The sequence below is a fragment of the Dryobates pubescens genome, chromosome 19 (assembly GCF_014839835.1).
Source record: "Dryobates pubescens isolate bDryPub1 chromosome 19, bDryPub1.pri, whole genome shotgun sequence".
In the NCBI taxonomy this organism is placed as follows: Eukaryota; Metazoa; Chordata; class Aves; order Piciformes; family Picidae; genus Dryobates; species Dryobates pubescens.
This window is the reverse complement of record NC_071630.1, coordinates 15,985,731-16,004,976: the sequence shown is the minus strand read 5'-3', so window position 1 is coordinate 16,004,976 and position 19,246 is coordinate 15,985,731.

Sequence of the window (19,246 nt, the reverse complement as noted above, 5' to 3'; positions counted from 1 at the left end):
ACTTCTGACCATTGGCCACAGCCACACAAATTCTCTTAGCCTTTTTCCAAACACAATTCTTAAACCTTTCTACCTTTAACCAAAAAAGAAATAAGAAAACTGTCAAAATGTTTACATATAGTGCCTACCACCTGAGGTCTCAGACTGCTCTGTCAATATCCTATTAATTGCATTATAAATTTTATAGAGCTGGAAAGTATAAAAATTCCCATTTTACAGATGGGGAAATGGGAATATTAAGAATTCATGCATTCAGTCACACAGGAACTAGCAAGAAGAGGGCTAGAATGAAGATCTCCAATTGCCCAACAGCAGAGCTCATTAGACAGAAGTCGAAGAAAGAAAAATATTGCATTTGTCCTTGTGATTTCAGTCTTCTAGATATGAAATAGTTTGGTACTAACACAATAGCAACACATTTCCACGGATTGCTCCAGGAGGACAGCAATTTGGAGCAAGTTACAGTAACTCTCTGGCCAAAAAAACAACACAAATAGATTTTTATAAAAATAAATTGCAAAATAACAAATGGTAACAATTTTTTTTTTCATTGAAATGCTTAAAAGGAAGGCAAATAAAAGCCAGGGAGGATTATTAAAAAGCTACCCTGCCTTCATAAAAATTCAGTGTTGGTAAATGCAATAGCCTGGATTTAGTTTGCATATGTTATATCAATCCTGGTCACACTTGCAATGGAAGATGGAGAGTATAAAGAGATCACATCCAGAGCACTTTCCTTGAGATTTTTTAAATGACAAAAAACTAAGATCACTCACAGAGAAAGAACAGGGAAATGTGATATCCTCTGATTCCAGTCTAACTCTGACAGATGCCATTCAGCTATTGAATTTGATTTGGCTGTATCAGTAAGGCTATGTGTATCACTTCTATTTTAGCAGATGCATATGCTTCAAAGGCAGAAGGATTTCTTCTGTACTCTGGTCAGGTTTCCTCCTGTTCACACTCTCACTACAGTCACCTCTTAGTCTGTGGATATGCTTTGCAGAGAAATCTACTCCAGTTACTCCAACTTCACTCAGCAAAAAACAAATATACTGCAATGGTGAGATCTCAAGGCAGCTTGCAAAAAGACCACAGAGTAAGCCTTTGTAAACCACTCTAGAAGGTACTTTCTCCATATACACGCTCAAAGACGTTCTTTCACATGGCGTGCACGCGGAAAGAGAATAGTTTCTCTGGGAGATCATTCTTTTGGCAAACTTCAAAAATCAGAATTTTCTTATTTCAAAGTAGGTTTTAGCAAAATAAATTGCCCTACAAGGCAGATCCTAAATTAAAGAAGTCCATCCTTTGGAAACCTGCTTATAAAACCAAAACAAAACCCACACATTATTTATCTAAATAACTGGATACAATATCAGTAGCCAATACCCTGTTGGCCACTGTTCTTTAGGAACTTATTTCCTTACTTCCTGTGTGATTTCACATTGTTTTTATTCCCTTCCTAACTATAGTTCTGGGAATAGTTTATTGATAATGACTCATTGCTTGAAATTACACATAGATTTGGAAATCCACCACTTTCTCCACCTCTGACAAGTACATTCAAGCTATATTAGAGGTTTAGAGAGCTCAAGGAACATGGTATGTCAGTCCTGACAGAGGCTGCCCTCTGAAGCTTAACTGCACATACATTACTCCAAAAAATTCAGAGTTTAGTAGAATAAAGGAATTTTGGTTCCTTCTTTTTATTTTGCTAAATCTTTTTTCAACAATGTTTGAATTCACATTGTTAGGCTCTTCCCTCTTAGCCCTTTATTATTTCTTTTTTAATATATATATTTACCAAGATGTCATTTTTCTCAGGGTACTTTTGAATGGATTACATTCAGCTCCATGTTGCGGGAATTTCAGCCCTTTGCATGCTCTTACCACACTCAGCATGGACAATGCTTGTGTGACCCAGGCTTTGTTTGGAAAGTTATTTCCTAAGCAGAGGATGAATAAATAGAAATCTACAATTTGAGATACTTCTATTGGGCTGCAATTTCAATTCAGATAACAAGGCTCAGGTGTAGTCCATACTCAGCAGATAGTTTCCGCTTAAACACAGATAGCTTAGTGGTCTTGATTTGGTCTGCCATTTTCCTCCGTTACAAAGCAAACTGCTCACATCTGATAGGAGGAGAAAGGGTAGAAAACATTGGTATTATTGTAGGCATTAAATGCTCTCAGAAGTTTGACTAGTGTCTTCAACTTAACATTCCCAGGATTACTTCAAATCCCAGATCTTGTACCAGGAAAGAATTTACTCAAGTGAACTAATATTTTCACATTTCAGAACTGTGGCACTACTCTGATAGTAAAGGTTTTAATCATTATTTTAGAGGTGCATTTATAATGTAGATATGTGGGGAGTTTTTTGACAGGTGAAGAGGTACATTGGAGGGGATGTGGCTTAGCCAGCAAGTATCTTTATTTCCCTCAGAGGCTTTGAGTCTTAATCCTGCTGGCAGGCTCCCAGTCTCTCCCAGTTCAACATCTCCACCAACAAATCCAGAGAATTCCCACTAGCAGACCACCTACCCCATATCACACGTCTTCTCCTTGGCTTTTTACTGCCATCATTACATAAGTGCCTCTGCAGGCACCAGGAATCACTAAAAGTGTAGAAGCCTTTCTTAAGGCTGCCAATACAATAAACAGCTAATCCTCAAAGTTAAACATCAATTACAGTTGCAATAGGTAAGCTAAAAGCACACTGGAGGAACAAAGCAAGCACATTTATTCTTTCCTGAACACATTTTAGGAAGTTCAATATCTCAAGTTAGTTCATGTTTGCTATTTGGAAGTGAAGCTACTATTCCTCTAATTCTGAGCCACATATTGACAGGTTGTCACTTTTCAACTGCTTTCCAATCCACCAGACCACTGGTTTCAAAGAAAGAATTTTGTACAAGGACTAAACACATACTTGGAGCTCCAAACAGACCTAGTGATGCAAGGAACACAGGTATTCCAGATTTTGGACAGCTAGTTGAAACACCCGACTCTCTTTTTTTCTTTGAACCTCTCAGATTTGTTCAGTGGCTGTGATTTAAATAGAAGATCAAGATAGAGAAAGAACTATTAATGTGGTCTTAAAAAAAAAAAGATTTTTATCTATTACATTGAAAGTTAAAATTAAAAGTTAAATTAAAAGCAACAATGTCAATGATAAAAAATATGTTGATAGAAATGTTAAATAGAACAATTTTACTCTAGGCAAGTGGTTTCCAACTTCAATTGAATTCCTAATTAAAGCCATGACTGCTATTTATTGTGCAATATGCTTATTTGGTGCTGCAGCATCTGCTGCTTGAAAGCAGCATTCACCCTCCTCTCCTGGGTTAATTTAAGTTCACCCGCCTCCCCTCAGTTCAGCGCTGGCACTGGAGTCTCACAGAATGGGAATTCAGCACGTTGCAGAGATTTAGTACGGATTCTAAAGCCCAAATCTTCCTTAATAAATACATCCTAAATACTAAAAAGCTTGTTTAAAAGCAGCAAGGACTGCGCATAGCACATCAAGGTGTCCCCGTGCATGCCATTCACTCTGATGTGCGTAGGAAGTGTCCACAATTTGAAGCCCCCTGTTAGGAGAACTGGATGATTAAGGGGAGAAACCGCCCTTTGCAACCTACAGTTCTCTCCCCACAAATGCAGCCACCCTGAAAATAAAAGGCAGGGCAACGTGCTTCCTTTCTCCCCCTCTTTACTTCTTCAGCAGCCTCAGGCACAGTGATTTATCATCAATGAGGCTTCTCCCCCGAGGAATCCTTTTGGAGCACTACCACAACATCCGAGCAGGCATGTGGGCTTAGAGGCTGGGTGCTCCACAGACGAGGGGCAGGATCTTCTCCTTTCTCTGCGTTTCTTTTGGAATTTAAATGGACAGAAACAATTGTGGGGTAAAGCTGGGGTCAGCATGGGAAGCCTATTTGCCAACAGTCCCATATGGAGGGAGGAGGAGGAGGCCCCAAAGGGGAAAGCACAGCCACAGAGCAGCCCTCCCCTGCTGGCGCAGCCGCATCCTTACCCCTCACGGCACAGGGCACTGCTGAAGACAACTTGGGAAAGGCAGCAGTTCCTCCAGGTAGGAGCTGAACACATAAGACAGGCCTACTTTAGAGCAGTGTCCCAAGGCTGACTTAGCACAGACACTGCTTCCCACTCTTCAAAGTACTGGGTGTCTCTTAAGAAGACCGGGAAAATAAACCTCTACATCCACATGAGCAAATACTTTATTTCTGCTGAGGCAAGTAGCATTGCAAACATTTGTGCCAAAAGTCTTCACTGTTTTCAAACACAATAGTGTCAGACCTACAAGCCTACGTTGAAGGAGATGGAGGACACAGAGAGAAGTCTGGTTACAGTCATCCTTGAAGATGCAATAGAGGACATCTGACAAGACAGAACCACCTCCTTCAGTGCAGGCAGAGGAACTAAGAAAGCATCACAAAAATCACAACAAAGGCTAGAAATACAGCTACATGCTTTCCAGATAAGCATCTAAACCAGAAGCGTTCATCTGAACCAATTCACACATACTTCCTAAGGTTTCATTTATTCAAAAGAGAACACGTACCAGTACTAAACTGTCAACTGGTTGGGCTCATCAGAGAACCAGAGCTGGCTGAAGGTGACACTAGAAGTTACCAATCTATATTTTCTCCCTAAAGTCACAGTCTTACTCCAGGTGTTTTCACAGCAGCACACAGCCTAGCAGAGTTGATATTTCAGCTTTGCAGCAATGCAGCATCACATACCCTGCCATGAAAGGCAGGGATAAGATTTCCTCTATAACAGAGATGCTGCTGAACCAAGACTCTTCCCATACAGTCAATCCTTTGCATCTCTCTCACAATACTAATTTTGATAGTGGATTTTTTATTTATTTGTTGTTCCAGAGCTTACATAAAGCATCAAGTTCTTCACATGACAGCCTGGAGGTCCATTTGGCTGCTCTGTCCAGGGCTGGCTGTACTAGATCCAACCAGGAAACAACAAAAAACCTGAAAATCTTTGCACAAAGGGCTTCCTATTGCCAAGGACTATAGAATATGACTGAAACATTAAAGAATTTTTAGTGACTGTTTGGGGGAGGGACAGAATTACAAGTTAAAACATAAGAATTCTCTCCCAGCATAGTTTAAATTGCTTCACAATGCTGATTAAAATAACATTATAGCTTGCTTAACTAAACATTATATTTCTAAATCCATTTTCAATTGTTTTCCTTCAATTTAAACATTTTGAGCAATTTTATTGCTATTCATACCTGCTTGGGGTTTTTTTTATTAGAAATTAAAATGCATTTTTTTTTTAATCTAGGTTACATAGTGCTGGAAGATTTAACTCTTTCAGATCTGCAGGCTGAGCACAGGACAGATATCAATGGCATAAACACAGAGTCTGTCCATTAGATTAAAATATTTATATTAAAAAAACCCCACACTTTCTGGCAATAAAGGCAGTTGAGAGGAGAAGGAAATGACCAAATGAGGGAGATGGGAGGAGGGCAGTGAGGAAGGCAGAAAGAGAAAGCTAGAATAAGGTAAAACAAAGGATATAAGTGATAGCTTTAGGTTTAACATTTCATCAGCTTCATTCATCTCTCTTCTTTGTATTTTGGGGACTTTACTCTCCATCCCACTTTTGGCAGGAAAAAATAAAGCAAAATAAATGAGAAGTTTTAAGAAATAAGAGTGAATGGGTTGCAACTAAAGATGTTTCAAACTGTGAAATAACCATGAACTGTAAATATACTTCTGTAGTAAGGCAGGCACCTAGAGTTCTCAAAGAGTGAGTAATAATTACCCGTAGTGAGGAACATCCATGCTTGCCTAGAGTCAGGCTGCACACTGCCTGAAAATCCCTCTTCCAGCTTAATGCCTCCCACATTCCCTTTTCCCCAGCCACCCTTCACTCCTTTCTTGGAAGGCTTCTCCCTGATGGCACAAGCCCACACCACCACCCTTTGTAACATGGGAGTCCCTCACCTCCAGTACCTGGGTAAAGATGGTATAAGTGGCTCCACTACATTTACACCTGAACATTTTTAATTTCCCTAAGTCAGCAGGGGACATTCAGAGACCTCCAAGTACTAGTAACCACATCAAAACATTAATTAACACAACTATATTCCCACACAAATAAAACATTAATATGGTAATTTCTAGCCTATAACCAGCTGGTATCTTTTCCCCAGCTATATAGATAGTAGGATTAACAGTGCAAAGCAAGTATTATAACAAAGTCAAATTAATATCACCTTTTCCCTGTTTCATAATTCAGAATCAAACAATAAATTATAGAAGTCCTTTAGAAACCGTCCCTCATGAAATACTTCTCCTGGATTCGTGCTCAAGGTGTAAATCCCTTTCCACACCATTCTCCTGGTTTCTATGCAAGTCAAGGCCACTCAGCAACAGGATCCCAGTCTAGACAAGTGTGACTGTCAAATGGTCCTGCTTCACTTTCCACTGTCCCTGACTTTCTATCCTCTCTCTTTAGCTGTTTCTCTCCTAACATTTTTGCAACAAAACAGCCCACATATTATTCAAAGGTAGTTGCTGCAGATCTATTATCACACAAAGACCAGGAAGAGAAACACTGTTTGGCCCAAGATAAAACCAAGGCAGAAGAGTTTTCTACAGAAGTGGTACTTGGTTACTGCATTGATTTTTTTTTGATGCTCAAGCTACACTTGTAAAAAAACACACACATGTATTACCAGCCTGGCACTGGAGAACACTAGAGAGGACTCCTGTATGGGGTGTGAGCACACCAATGATCTGCTTTCCTGGGTGGCAGAGTTGGAAGAGAAATTGGAAAGCCTGAAGAGTATCATGGAATGTGAGAAAGAAATAGACTGATGGAGTCACAGCCTGAGGCAAAGGCAACAGATGGAGGTTTGCCAAAAAGTAGAATCCCCTTGCCTCCTGCTGCTACAAAATAGGAAGAGACCTAATAGACAAGGGGAAGTTGAAACAGAGCCCTGCTTGGGGAGGCAGGCAAATCACCTTCCAGCCTCCCTCACCTTTCCAGTTGCCCTTAAACAGAACTGGAGGGCCAGGCTATGGAGGAAGTAGATGAAGTGCCATTCAGGAGATTGCCTGGGGTGACTCAGCCAGCCTCACATATCAGGGCTACTTGTGTTAGGAAAGAAAGCAGAGTAACTTTGTAGGTCATTCCCTTCTGAGGGGAACACAGGACCCCATATGGCAACCTGATCCATCTCACAGGGAAGCCTGCTGCCTCCCTGGGGCCCAGGTCAGATAGGGTCCTGCATGTGGATCAGAACAACCCTCACTATCAATACAGGCTGGGGGAGGAGGTGATAGAAAGCAGCCCTGCAGAAAAAGACTTGGGGGTGCTGGTGGGCAACAGGCTGGTGGGATATAAAATTCAGTTACATGAATTATATTTAGTTAAATATTTCAAAATGTGTGTTTAGGATTGTGGAATTTTATGGATAGTGTAATACAAATGAAGCACATTCTGAACTGCATGATTATTTCCACTTTCAAAGTCCAGCTAACAGCATAACTAGTCTTGTTTTTACAGTCTATGGGAGAAAAAGAAACTAAGTGCTTTGAATTCACTTACTAAGAATTAATTTGGGATTCTTACTCAAATCATTTTCCCACAAGGTTTTGACCAAAGATAATTCAGTATCACACCACACCAAATCCTCCAATTGCTCATAGAATGTGTTCCTCATAATCATACATACATAAGCATATATAGAAAGTCTCTGACAACACTCAAAGTTGATACTAACCTTAGTATAATTAACAGGTTTCAAAAAAGACTAGAACAAAGCCTGACAAGCTTGAGTAAGTCCAATGAGGATTTATTTTTAATGCATATAAATACAATTACTGCTATTAAACTTCAGACATGGGGAAATCTGATTCCTTCCTTTTGATTAGGGCTGGGTGACAGGTTGGGCTGGTTGATTTCGGAGGTCTCTTCTCCAAACTGGTTGATTCTATGAATTCCACCATAAAGTGACAGTACTATTCCTTCATCTGTCACAAAGACCATCTTTCATATTTAGAATTAGGAAGGTTTCACATCTTATTCACCTCTGAGCATAACAGGCAGTTATTAACTTTTCCAAGAAGTCCATGCTACATAAAAGCCATCACCAATGAGGACAGATCTCAGAGCAGAAAAGCACTCACAAAAAATAATAATAATAATTAAAAAAAAATAAAAATCAGGTAATATTGCACATTCATTCAAGTAATTAATTTTAAAAGGGTTCTCCACCGTGCTTGCAGTATGACTCACTAATAGCCAGACTCCTGGTATTGCACACATGGCCAAAAGACAGAAGCACAGCACAGATAACATAACTCTAGCTGCTCTTTGAGGATCCCTGGGGCCCTCATCTCAGCAGCACTTGTTTGCCTGGTTTCACACAATACCACCTGTCCTCCCTCATTATCAATCAGGAGTTTGCCTACCAACTTAAAGGGGAAGTAGCCTGACTGATACAAGATGATAGAGTAAGAAACATGCTTTCCACAGCCAGAACAATAAACACAATCTCTTAAATTAAATCTCTCTAAATTAGAAATTTCCAAGGTTTGGGGGGTTTGGTTTTCTTGTTGGTTGGGGTTTTTTTTGGAGGGGGGGTGGGGTGTGTGATTTTGCTTTGTTTTTTTAGGTTTTTGATTGTGGGTGGGTTTTTTTGGTTTTAATTCAATCCTAAGTAGTAGCAGTAGCCATTATTCCCAGCTCTACATACACCCCTTCGACATAACTCATCTATCACTAACTCATTTGAAAGCCGCGTTTTATGAAGCCTTGAGCTAAACTGCAGGTAATCATCTGGGCATGGCCCAGAAAACCTATCAGTGATCATAAAGAAGTGAATAAGCAGCAGAGGAAAAACAGATGAAAAAGAGAGAGACTAAAGCTTATCTTATAAAGAAATTCACAATCAAAAAGACATCACAAACCTCTAGCATTTGTGCCAATCATGCATCCGGCAGCATTTACCACTGCAGCATAGGGAGGCATTCTTAATGGATGCCCAAGGCCATGCCAAAGTACTCTGCAATCACAGGAATCTTTCATGTATATCCAGTTCCAGATTAATTTTTTGGACATCATTTTGTTAGCAGCACAGCCACTTAAATGGATACTAAAGGTTATATCAAAATATAGAACATGTCTAATAATCAAGCCATCATAGACTGATGGTGCAGCTCACCCATTCTGCTCTTCATCCATGGGGGCAAGAAGCCCTCAAACTCATTGTATTGGCCACACTTCTACACACAGCCTCTGAAGGTTACCAGGTAAAGCACCTTACACAGCACAACTGAAGAGCCAAAATACAGGGCTTAACTTCACTGTGTACAATTTACATGCAAGAAAAAGTAAAAATACACAAACCAGGAAAGAAAACTAACTATGAAGGAAAAGAACACACACATATATTCCCTACCTTAGCCTCAGGAGCTCTATCACTGCAGGTCAGTTCACAGAAGTAGCAGAGCATTTTGCACTCAGTGCTCTCCTTAAATTCCCAAGCTCCTCTGCTCTTAGAAAGTTCTAGTCAAACCAGGTGATAACACTTAGGCAATTCCCACTACTGTAATACTCTTTTTTGGGGTGGGTTGATTTAGGTTTTTTGTTTGTTTGTGGGCTGTTTGATGGTTTTGGGGTTTTTTTTTCCTTCCTTCCTTTCTTTTCTTTCTTTTATTAAATGCCTTTTAAGTGTCAGTTTCTCCCACCTCGGCTTCCTCTGATGATCTTGCTAAAACCTTGCACATTGTTGGCAGACTCATAAGTGATGTCCTGGATAGACTCAGACAAACTAAACAATCAAGTGGTCATTATACTACTTATTGAACCCATTCTACCATAACATATCAAAGCTTTGATTTTGCATTTACATTCAGTTTCCAAGTTTTGTAAGGACATATGAAAGCTACTTACAAATCCAACTAATATATTTTATTGCCATCTTTGTAGATAGGATGATCCAATAGATGATAATTCTGTTTTAAAGTGCTGGTTTGTGATAATCTTGATTTAATTTACACTCATTCTTGCATTAATATTTATCATGTCTGAAGAGAATTGATATAAACAAGTATAATCAAGATTATTTCAGCATCCTTATTACACAAATGCTTTTGGGTAGCTTTAAGAAAGAGAATATTTATTCAGAGCTACAAGTATCACACAGGATAGTCATCTTACTAACAACTTTACTAGTTTTATAGCTACATCTACAGTCACAGTTCAGCAACAATAACAAAGTTAAGAGATTCCAGTGGACTGGAGACAAGAGAGAAGACACTGAGGGTACTGAATTTGTTTACCCTGGAGAAGAGCTGGTTTAGAGGAAATCCAATTGCTGCTTCATAGTACCTAAGGCAGGGTTATAGCAGAGATTCTTCTCAGAAATGAACAGTGAAAGAACAAGAGGTAATGGTCACAAGTTGCATTAAGGGAAAGCTGAATGGGCAGTAGGTAAAAAAATAAAATACGACAGCAAGACTACTTACACACTATGACAGTTTATCCAGGGAGGCTGAGGAATTGCCATCCATGAGGACTTTCTATAGAATCACAGAAGAGCACACTGGGAGGGAGCTCAAAGATTATCTGGTTCCAGCCTTCATTTTTGGTCAGCACAAGGCAGACAAACCTTGAGCAACATACTCTAATTTTTGGCGTAGCCCTGCATGGAACAAGAGATTTGGGGTTGCAGTTCCGCAGGTACTTAAATTATCTGATTCCATTTTGTATGTATAAAAAAAGCAAGAGAGTACCTGCATGTCTGCTGCTTTGCACGTGATGAATCCTAAAGCACTCCTTTTCTTGGACAAAGTATCTGCACAAAAATATGTAGCAAAAAGATGAAGAAACTTGTTTAGTGCTGGTGCCTGCTCCTTCCATGGCTCTTTGATGCACCAACCTGTGGGTGACAAAGGACAGAAAAGGCACAGAGCCTTTTTCATCCTGCTGTGTTTCACTGGTGGAACACAAGAGGCAGGATCCTTCCTGCTTGCTTTAGCAATTAGCTTACATCAATAACCAAGAAACCCCTAGATCATTCATCCCAAACTCTTAACAAATGCAAGACAGCTACTTGAAGAGTTTCCTCTGCTGACTTTTGAGCCAAAATTAATCATATATTCTTAAGTCCTTCCCTAAAACTTTTAGCATGAAAGCTTTTTTTTCATGAGGCAGATGACAGAATAAGGGGTGATGGAATCCTTAAAACAATTTCTGTGAGTTGAGTTTGAACCATGAGGGTACAAAATCTGTAACTAGCTCTGGTATTGTGCCTGTAAATCAGGCAACCATACAACTGGAGTTAATCTTTCTGAGATGTGAGGTTAGGTACAAGGGAAATAATCTTAGTTTCTTCTAGCAATCACAATCTCTGAAGCACAGCCTGCTGAGGTGTTTAGTCCTCTCTGGTTTACATTAGGATAATGTCTTGGGTTTTTTGATACTCTCATGATTGCTTTTATCAGTGTGACCCCCTTACCCAGAACTTTAGTCAAGGCTCTAGGAGGCCAACAGCTTTTTAATCACTGTGCCTTCTAGTTGGTAATAGCCAACTTTTAGAATAGAATAGAATAGACCAGACCAGGTTGGAAGAGACCTTCAAGATCATCGCGTCCAACCCATCAACCAATCCAACTCACCTAAACAACTAACCCATGGCACCAAGCACCCCATCAAATCTCCTCAAGAAGCAGACAGGATTTGTGATCTGGGAAGCTACTATTCAGCTCTTAGACCTAGCTAGGACTGAGTTGACTTCAGAGCTTAGAGAGGTTTACAAAATGTACATATTTCCATATCTAGTTCCAAATTTGACCTTCTGCACAAGCTGATGAGGTTAATGCTATCAGAAATTCCATATCATGACGTAAGACATAAATACACTTTCAACACAGGCTTTTCAAGTATTGCCATACAGCTTAAGGGATATGACTTTATTGCCATTCAACTTTGTCTCCTATTAAGAAGCTAAATTTTCTAAGTCAGGAAGTCATGTCAAATAGCATAGTAATATTTGAGATGTCTTTGAATAGGGCTCTCTGCCTTCAAAACCAGTTAAATATCTGCTGCTTCACTATTTCTCCTGGAATATGTAGCCTGGGTTTCTCTAAGCACTGCCCCTGAATTCCAGTGTATGCTGGAGAACAGGAAGGGCCGTTTGAAGAAACTGCATCTATTTCAGAGGAATCAGACACAATGTTGCCTTTTAAAGCAGTGCACCCTAATGTATTTAGACAACTGCCAGGTCAGTTACAGGCCCACAGAGTTTTGCATTCTTTCTGAAAGAAGAAAATCAGTCAGATAGTTTTCTGTGAGAGACTGACTGCAACTCACTTAAGACTTGTTCGTAATCATGTTGTGACAAGATAAAACCAAAACATTTGCCTAGCTTTTACAAGAGAAAAATTGCAGGAGGACTTTGATATTAAAATACCAGCAAGTACAGGCAAGCAAAAAAAAAACCTAAAAATTCAGGTTATATCTATATTGGACTATAAATCCAAAAGGAGGTAGAAAACCCAAAAACTGCAATGGAGGCTTTATAGATAAGCTTTAGCCCTTAACAGCAAGGGATGACCTTCTTGTAATACCTGAAAACTGAACTATATCCTCTCCTAGTTTATAACTCAGAATGATTTGTCCAGGAATGCATCAACTTAGGGAAAAAAATAATTTAACATACTATCAGCCTTCCACTGCTTCAAATATTTTAACAGGAACATCAAAAACTCTCAAAATTATCCAGGTAGTTACAGTTTGTTGTGGTCTTTTCTGAGGCTGTAGTTATTGAGGAATTCAGCAAAAGTTGCTGTATTCAATTGTGTAACAAGCTATGGAAATGTCCACGCAGTTCCTAATTTTCATGCCTTATTGACTGTAACAAGTGGAAGGCATAAGAAATCTTTGAATCATGTTGAACAGTTTTTTGCTGTAGAAGACTTGGCCACCCATACAAAGTCTGTGTAGCTGCATGACTCCTTGAAAAGCAGCTTTGGCTCCATGGGATGCAGCAGCAGAACAGATGACTGCTCTGAAGCAGGGATGTAGAAAGAAGCACATCAGAAAAATTAACTTAATGACTCTGAGGGTAGTTCTGCAAGGATCACTTGGTGAACAAAATCTGTTTGAGACATTCCAACCCTAGTCATTGGCCCATGCTCTCTCTTTGGCACTGCCTCTCACTCACCCTATAGTCTGGCTTTAAAGAAATCCAGAGAGTCCAGCTTCTCTGTTACTAGTAATGTCTAAAAGGCTTCAAAAAGATTACTTCTTCAGCCCTGGCTTCACTCTGTTATGTACCATTGTCCTTTAGATTACTTCATCCCTAAATAACCCTTCTCCTTCCCTGCATGCAGTTCCTTCCACCTGCTTCTCCCCGTAGTCTGTTATCTCCACATCCCAGCTCACTACTCCTTCAGTTCATGCTGCATATCTCTGGCATGCAGTGATGCTACAAAGGAAGGGAGAAGTATAAAATCCAAAGAATCATCAAGAATCAGTTCTAGTGGACAATAAAATGCCTAACTATATAATTACTGTGCAACATCATTAGAGGGCACAGTGAAGGTTGTTTACTTGCCTTAGCTCAGTATTTTCCTACTTTAACATATTGCCATTTCTTTTAAGTTTATTCTCATCTATTGAATTTTGGGGATCTGGGGATAACTACAACACCCTGGTTATTTCTTTCACCCTCAAGTTACTGAAATACACTCCAACTTCAACTCTGTTTTAACTCAATTCTTTCATTAGGGAATACATAAGAGTTTCTTGTATTCCAGAACTGAATTTTGTCAAATTACATTAAATGCAAATTTCACATGTATTTTTTTTTTAACTTCACAGTATCACAGTATCACAGTATAACTAAGGTTGGAAGAGACCCCAAGGATCATCAAGTCCAACCTGTCCCAACTTTGAAACTGAAAAATAGTCAATTAAAGCTCCTATTGTAAAAATTAGTGGCACTCATCTACAGACCTCAGCATGATGTTCCTGAATTTTTTTAACCAAAAATAATATTTTGAGACACAAGATATTCATCACTCACTGTTAGGTGACAGGAAGTTTCTCCCATGTGAAAACCTCTGTCGGAAACAAGGACAGCTATAGCTTCTCTGCTCATAATTTTACTCTGTAACAAGTATTTTTCTGACTTGGATAATACCAGCTGATGCTCTTGTATCCTACCTTTAAAGTGCATTTGCTCACTAAAGAGCAAAAAAGCCCAGTATCTGTGAAGACCACATGCTGCATCCTGTTTGGGAGTACCCGAGCTCCTGGAAGCCACCACAGGTCTGCTCATCCTACCGAAAAGGCACCAGAAATGACAGTGCCTCTTACCCTGATTTGCAGCTTCACTTGAGTACTGAAGGTGGAAGGCAGAAGAAGAGGGAAAGCACTGAGCTCTTGATGCTAGCTGGTCATGAAAGGCAGATTGCTGGTTCTAAACAAGTGATAATGTACAGGGGAAAAAAAAGTTTTCCATGGCTGTGGAAATGCAAACTCACTGTCTCCAAACCTCTATTAGAACTTTCAGCTACCAAGATGTGAAGCCATGCAGAACCCATAGGTTAATCCTACTCTCTAATATTTACTTTTGGACCTAAATTTCATTGTGGGAATATAAAATTATTTGGAAATTAAAAAGCGTATATTTCTCTTAAATCCTTTTAATTATACTTGCATCCAACTAGAATCACACTGTTGATTTTTTTCCTTATCTAGATACCACATTAGTGAAAAAGTCTGCTAGGTTATTGGGTTTTAGCAGTTCTTTTGGTCAGGGCGGGGGTTTTTTGGTGGATTTTGGCTCCTTTAAAAGGGACAGCCTGTTATAACAGGTGCGCTGCAGACAGGTGCTGCATGAGGTTCCCTACATAGTTCTGCCAATGCTTTTCAATCATGATCCACAAAACCCCTGAAATTCCTGTGTGGGGCCTCCCCTCCTCTGCAATTGCCAAGGGTATGAATTATGCCATCCTATATTGTTTTGGACAAATGTCCACTACAGGCTAAGTCAGCAGCACTGAACTTGGTTTGAGAGTAACACAAGCCAAAGCCTGGAAGTTTCAAGATGAGCATTTAACCCACTGTGCAATCTTTCTCACAGTTTTTCTTTTTGATTCAGTCACACATTATGTACCCTGACTCCTGCCCTGATTTGTGGCAATTGGAAGATGTATGAGGTGCCATTTGTAAAATATTATTTAGTGTAAAACATGATGTTTTTTCCCCTGTTGATTTACAAGTTGGATTTATAAATCTGCACTTCTCAGAGTTTGAGTTATATATCTTGCCCCTGATTTATAAAACTCACCAGTAAATCTTTAGCAGAAAGTTTTGATTCAGAAATCATTATTTCAAACATTAGATTTAGCTAAAACATTCACTGCTTTAGAAGCCAGGGAATGGATTTACATACCCCAATCTGGATTTGCAAATTCTACAGCAGATTTACAAATCATGCTGATGAATTCCTTCAAAAATATATAAAAACGCTATGATTTATAAATCTTCACTTTACACTTAGGATACAAGTGACTGATTTATTACTCTGAAGCTATACAATAATGATTTAGTTTATAAAATCCTGCTTTAAGTTAAAGTTCTGATTTATAAATACTGATTAGGTCTGCTGCAACATAGGCCACAAAAAATAATATTGTTTGGTGCAATGCTGCTTTGCAAAGGCCTCCCTGCTCATGTGAAAAGCAAGACATTTCTGAGAGCTTATACATAATCAGCTGATCAGAGTTAGCATCAGAGCAGAGAAATAAGAAAATCTGCTACAAAGAAACTCTTTATTTCTTGCTAATAAGCCCAAGGTTTCAAGATGGAACATTTTGACTACCTTGTCAAAATAATTTCTTTGTTCAAAAAGCTTTCTCAAACCTGAATCTCAACCTCCCACTACAGGGAAATCATCTGAGTGCCTCAAACATCTCCAGGAGTTATGGGCATTTCTATTGAACATCATGAAGAGTTCCACTGAACACTGAAGGAAATTTGCTCCTTGCAAGTGAACTTAATGGTTTTCATCTTTTGGACTGCGATCGGGTGTCGTTTACTTGCACCATTCCAGCCCAGGTGTTTTCCAGTATTCAAAACCAAGTAGGAAAATAGGAAAATGTAAGAGTGAAGGAGACCTCTGCGAAAGCTTCACTCTTTAATGTACTCCAAAAACATTTACATGACCAACAGGGCATTTAAATATTTTAGATACTTGAGAAGCAGCTCATCATTAATACCCACCAAGGACTCAGAAGAGATACTGGGGACAGGCAGAACTGTCAGATAGTATAAACGTTAAATGCAGGAGAATACAAATGAAAAGGTCTGTTTTCAGTAAAAGCCAAATTTCCTACAAATGTTTTGGTAATTTTTTTTTTTTTTAAGAAATTCCTAACAGAAGGTTTCATCCAAAAAGCTAAATTCAGAACCTCCAGAAGAAACCCAAGCATCCTGTGAAATTGTGGGACATAGTGCCAGCATGCGGTCATCAGAGATGAAGCTTTCTTTCAAAGCTCATGTCATAAATCTTCAGGAAATATGAGCAGGCTGGAGATATGAAGGGGATTTTCTTTATCCAGGTAGCTCTATTAGAGGGTATCAGCAACACTGACTCTGGAATAAGCTGTCGAACACACCTGGAATAGCTCCACAATATAAGGTTGCTGGAGCACAGGGCTAGAAATCATGATTATTGATTTAATCCTCATTTCTAACACAGTCACTGAGACCCAAATCCTTCCAGACATTTGAGTTGGTAACTTCCAATGAAAGTTAGACATTTACTTAATTCTAAGGGTCTGACACCAGAGGTATCTTCACTCTGTTCCCTCCTTGTCCATGAGTTTCTACTCCTGTGCAATGAGTCTGGCAACAACCACATACTGAATTAGTGTGGTGGGAGATTTGAGACAGGAGTTTTGAGGCACTGTTAGGCAAACACTGAACATCTACTCTCCTCACTTTCCATCCCACCTGAGAAAAATATCCAAGATATGCAACATACTACTTCTGGAAGTATGAAATGACACTCTGTTAATCTTGAATGCTTCCTTCTATTAAAATAGCATACAAAAAACCTAATAGCATCTATTGTGCTCTCCTAAAGACTGCTACACTGCCAATGGTGTAAATGACTTAATTTTTTTTAAATGTAATATAAAAAAAAATCTGTTTACTATTGGAAAAACGGAGATTATTTTTTTAAGCACCCTAAAATCTATGGATGAAAATTAAATACAAGTGTTATATGGTTTTATTACAAAATGATGATTAAATTCACCATTTTCTGAGATTATTGCATTTGATTTTGCTAGCAGGTTTTCGGAGTAGACTAAAGTTAGACAAGATTGAAGTCCAGGAACTTAACAAATAAAATGAAGATCTGATCCAAAGCCAGAGAAGGGGATGACAATGCTTCAGTTTTCTTCAGCAAGATCTACATCAGGTCTTTTCTTACAGGTACAGATAATATAGTTGGCATAAATGTCAATAATTTCAAATGCAGATGCAAAAATGATCGTGCCTACGTTCATATAGATACACCATACTTACTTCAGCTATAACCATGCGAATAACTCTAGTAGGATGACCCCCCCAAAAATCACCTAAACTTCATTTATGAATGTGAATTGTCAGTTACTGCAGTTCCACAACTGCTGCATATGGATTGCAGCACTCTGAAATTTGATTCACGTATCAACAGGAGGATAAAATGCAGCAGAAGCGTGCAAATGCTGCACCATACTAGATATACACCAAGTGTATTTTTAACTTGCCTGTGGCAGAAGATTGTGGTGATGTCACATGTAAGAATGGCACTGCTGGTTTGCATTGGAGCTCAGTACATTCTGCAGTGTAGGGTGGCCAGAGCATTTGCCTGGTACTGTCAGAAAGCTGGGCAATGATCACTCACCTCTCCGAGAGGCTCAAAGTTGTGCTTGCACTTTGAAATCATGTCAAGTGTCCCATGTTAGATCTCATTGTCAAAATGGCATCAGCAAAACTCAGCAGAAGTTTTCCCTCAGCTAATACACTTCCCCTATTCACTGTTAAATCCTTTAAATAATGTCCCATTATCTGCAGCTTTGATCAATTCATGCAGCTCAAACCTCAACATCTGAAAGTTTACATTTACCCAGTAGGTACCTTGCTGTGATGTCTAAGGAACAGCAGACATCTGTATTTGGGATAACTACAGTATCTCAGCACCACTGGGAGATGATTTTAGGAAACAGCCTCTCTTTGAATTAAAGCTCCTATTACTCACACTAGCTTAAATAGGACTGACACTGCTGCAATCAGAAGATCAAGCTATACGCTGATGCAACTTCACTGCTGGAACTGGCTCACTGTAGTGCCATCATTTGGTATAAGTTGGAAGAAAGTTAAGGCTTACAGTCTTTGAGCTTTCCTTTAGTGTATTTGGAGACTGACAGAAGACATGCACATCCAATTAACAAAATAAAAACATCTTGGGGAAAAAAAAATATAACCATATCTACAGGGAAAAAAAATAACTGCAGCAGGCCAGGCTGTTATGATCATGTAGTAGCCAACATTTAATCTGATACCTCAAGTGTAAGTCTTACTGGAGTGGTTCTCAAATACATGGGATCAGATTTGCTGCTTAATCCTGTGACCCTACAGCTTCATGAGCATCCTACACCTGATTAAGCATGATACATGCTTAGCTATCTCCATATGCACATTTTAAACATACATTTACTATGGTGTTACATCTGTATGAAGCTTTATGCGCACACATGCAAGTAGTAGATGTCGTCATACACAAACTAGGCACTTGCATATCTTTTAAGCTTGCTAAAAAAATGCCATTCCATTTTCACATTCCTCCACAGCTGTAGTTTAATTCCAGTGTAGCTGGTTCCAGTGTGGTGGGTTGAGTTCTCAGCCTGATTGTACTCTGGCATAAGCACTTGACACTGCTGGGAACTCTGACTCCTTGGTTGAATGGCTCTCTCAGTTCAAAGCTGGATTTGTACTATATATGTTTGACTACTTGCATATAGACTTTTACTATCATTACAGTGCTATGGTTTTGGTTTGGTGTTTTTTTTAATGTCCATGTTAACCATTCTTAAGGTTCTAAGCACAGAACTAGGAACGTGCATATGCTGTAAAAAGAGCTATATAGAGCAAAGAAGAATCTTAGTGCTAATCTTCC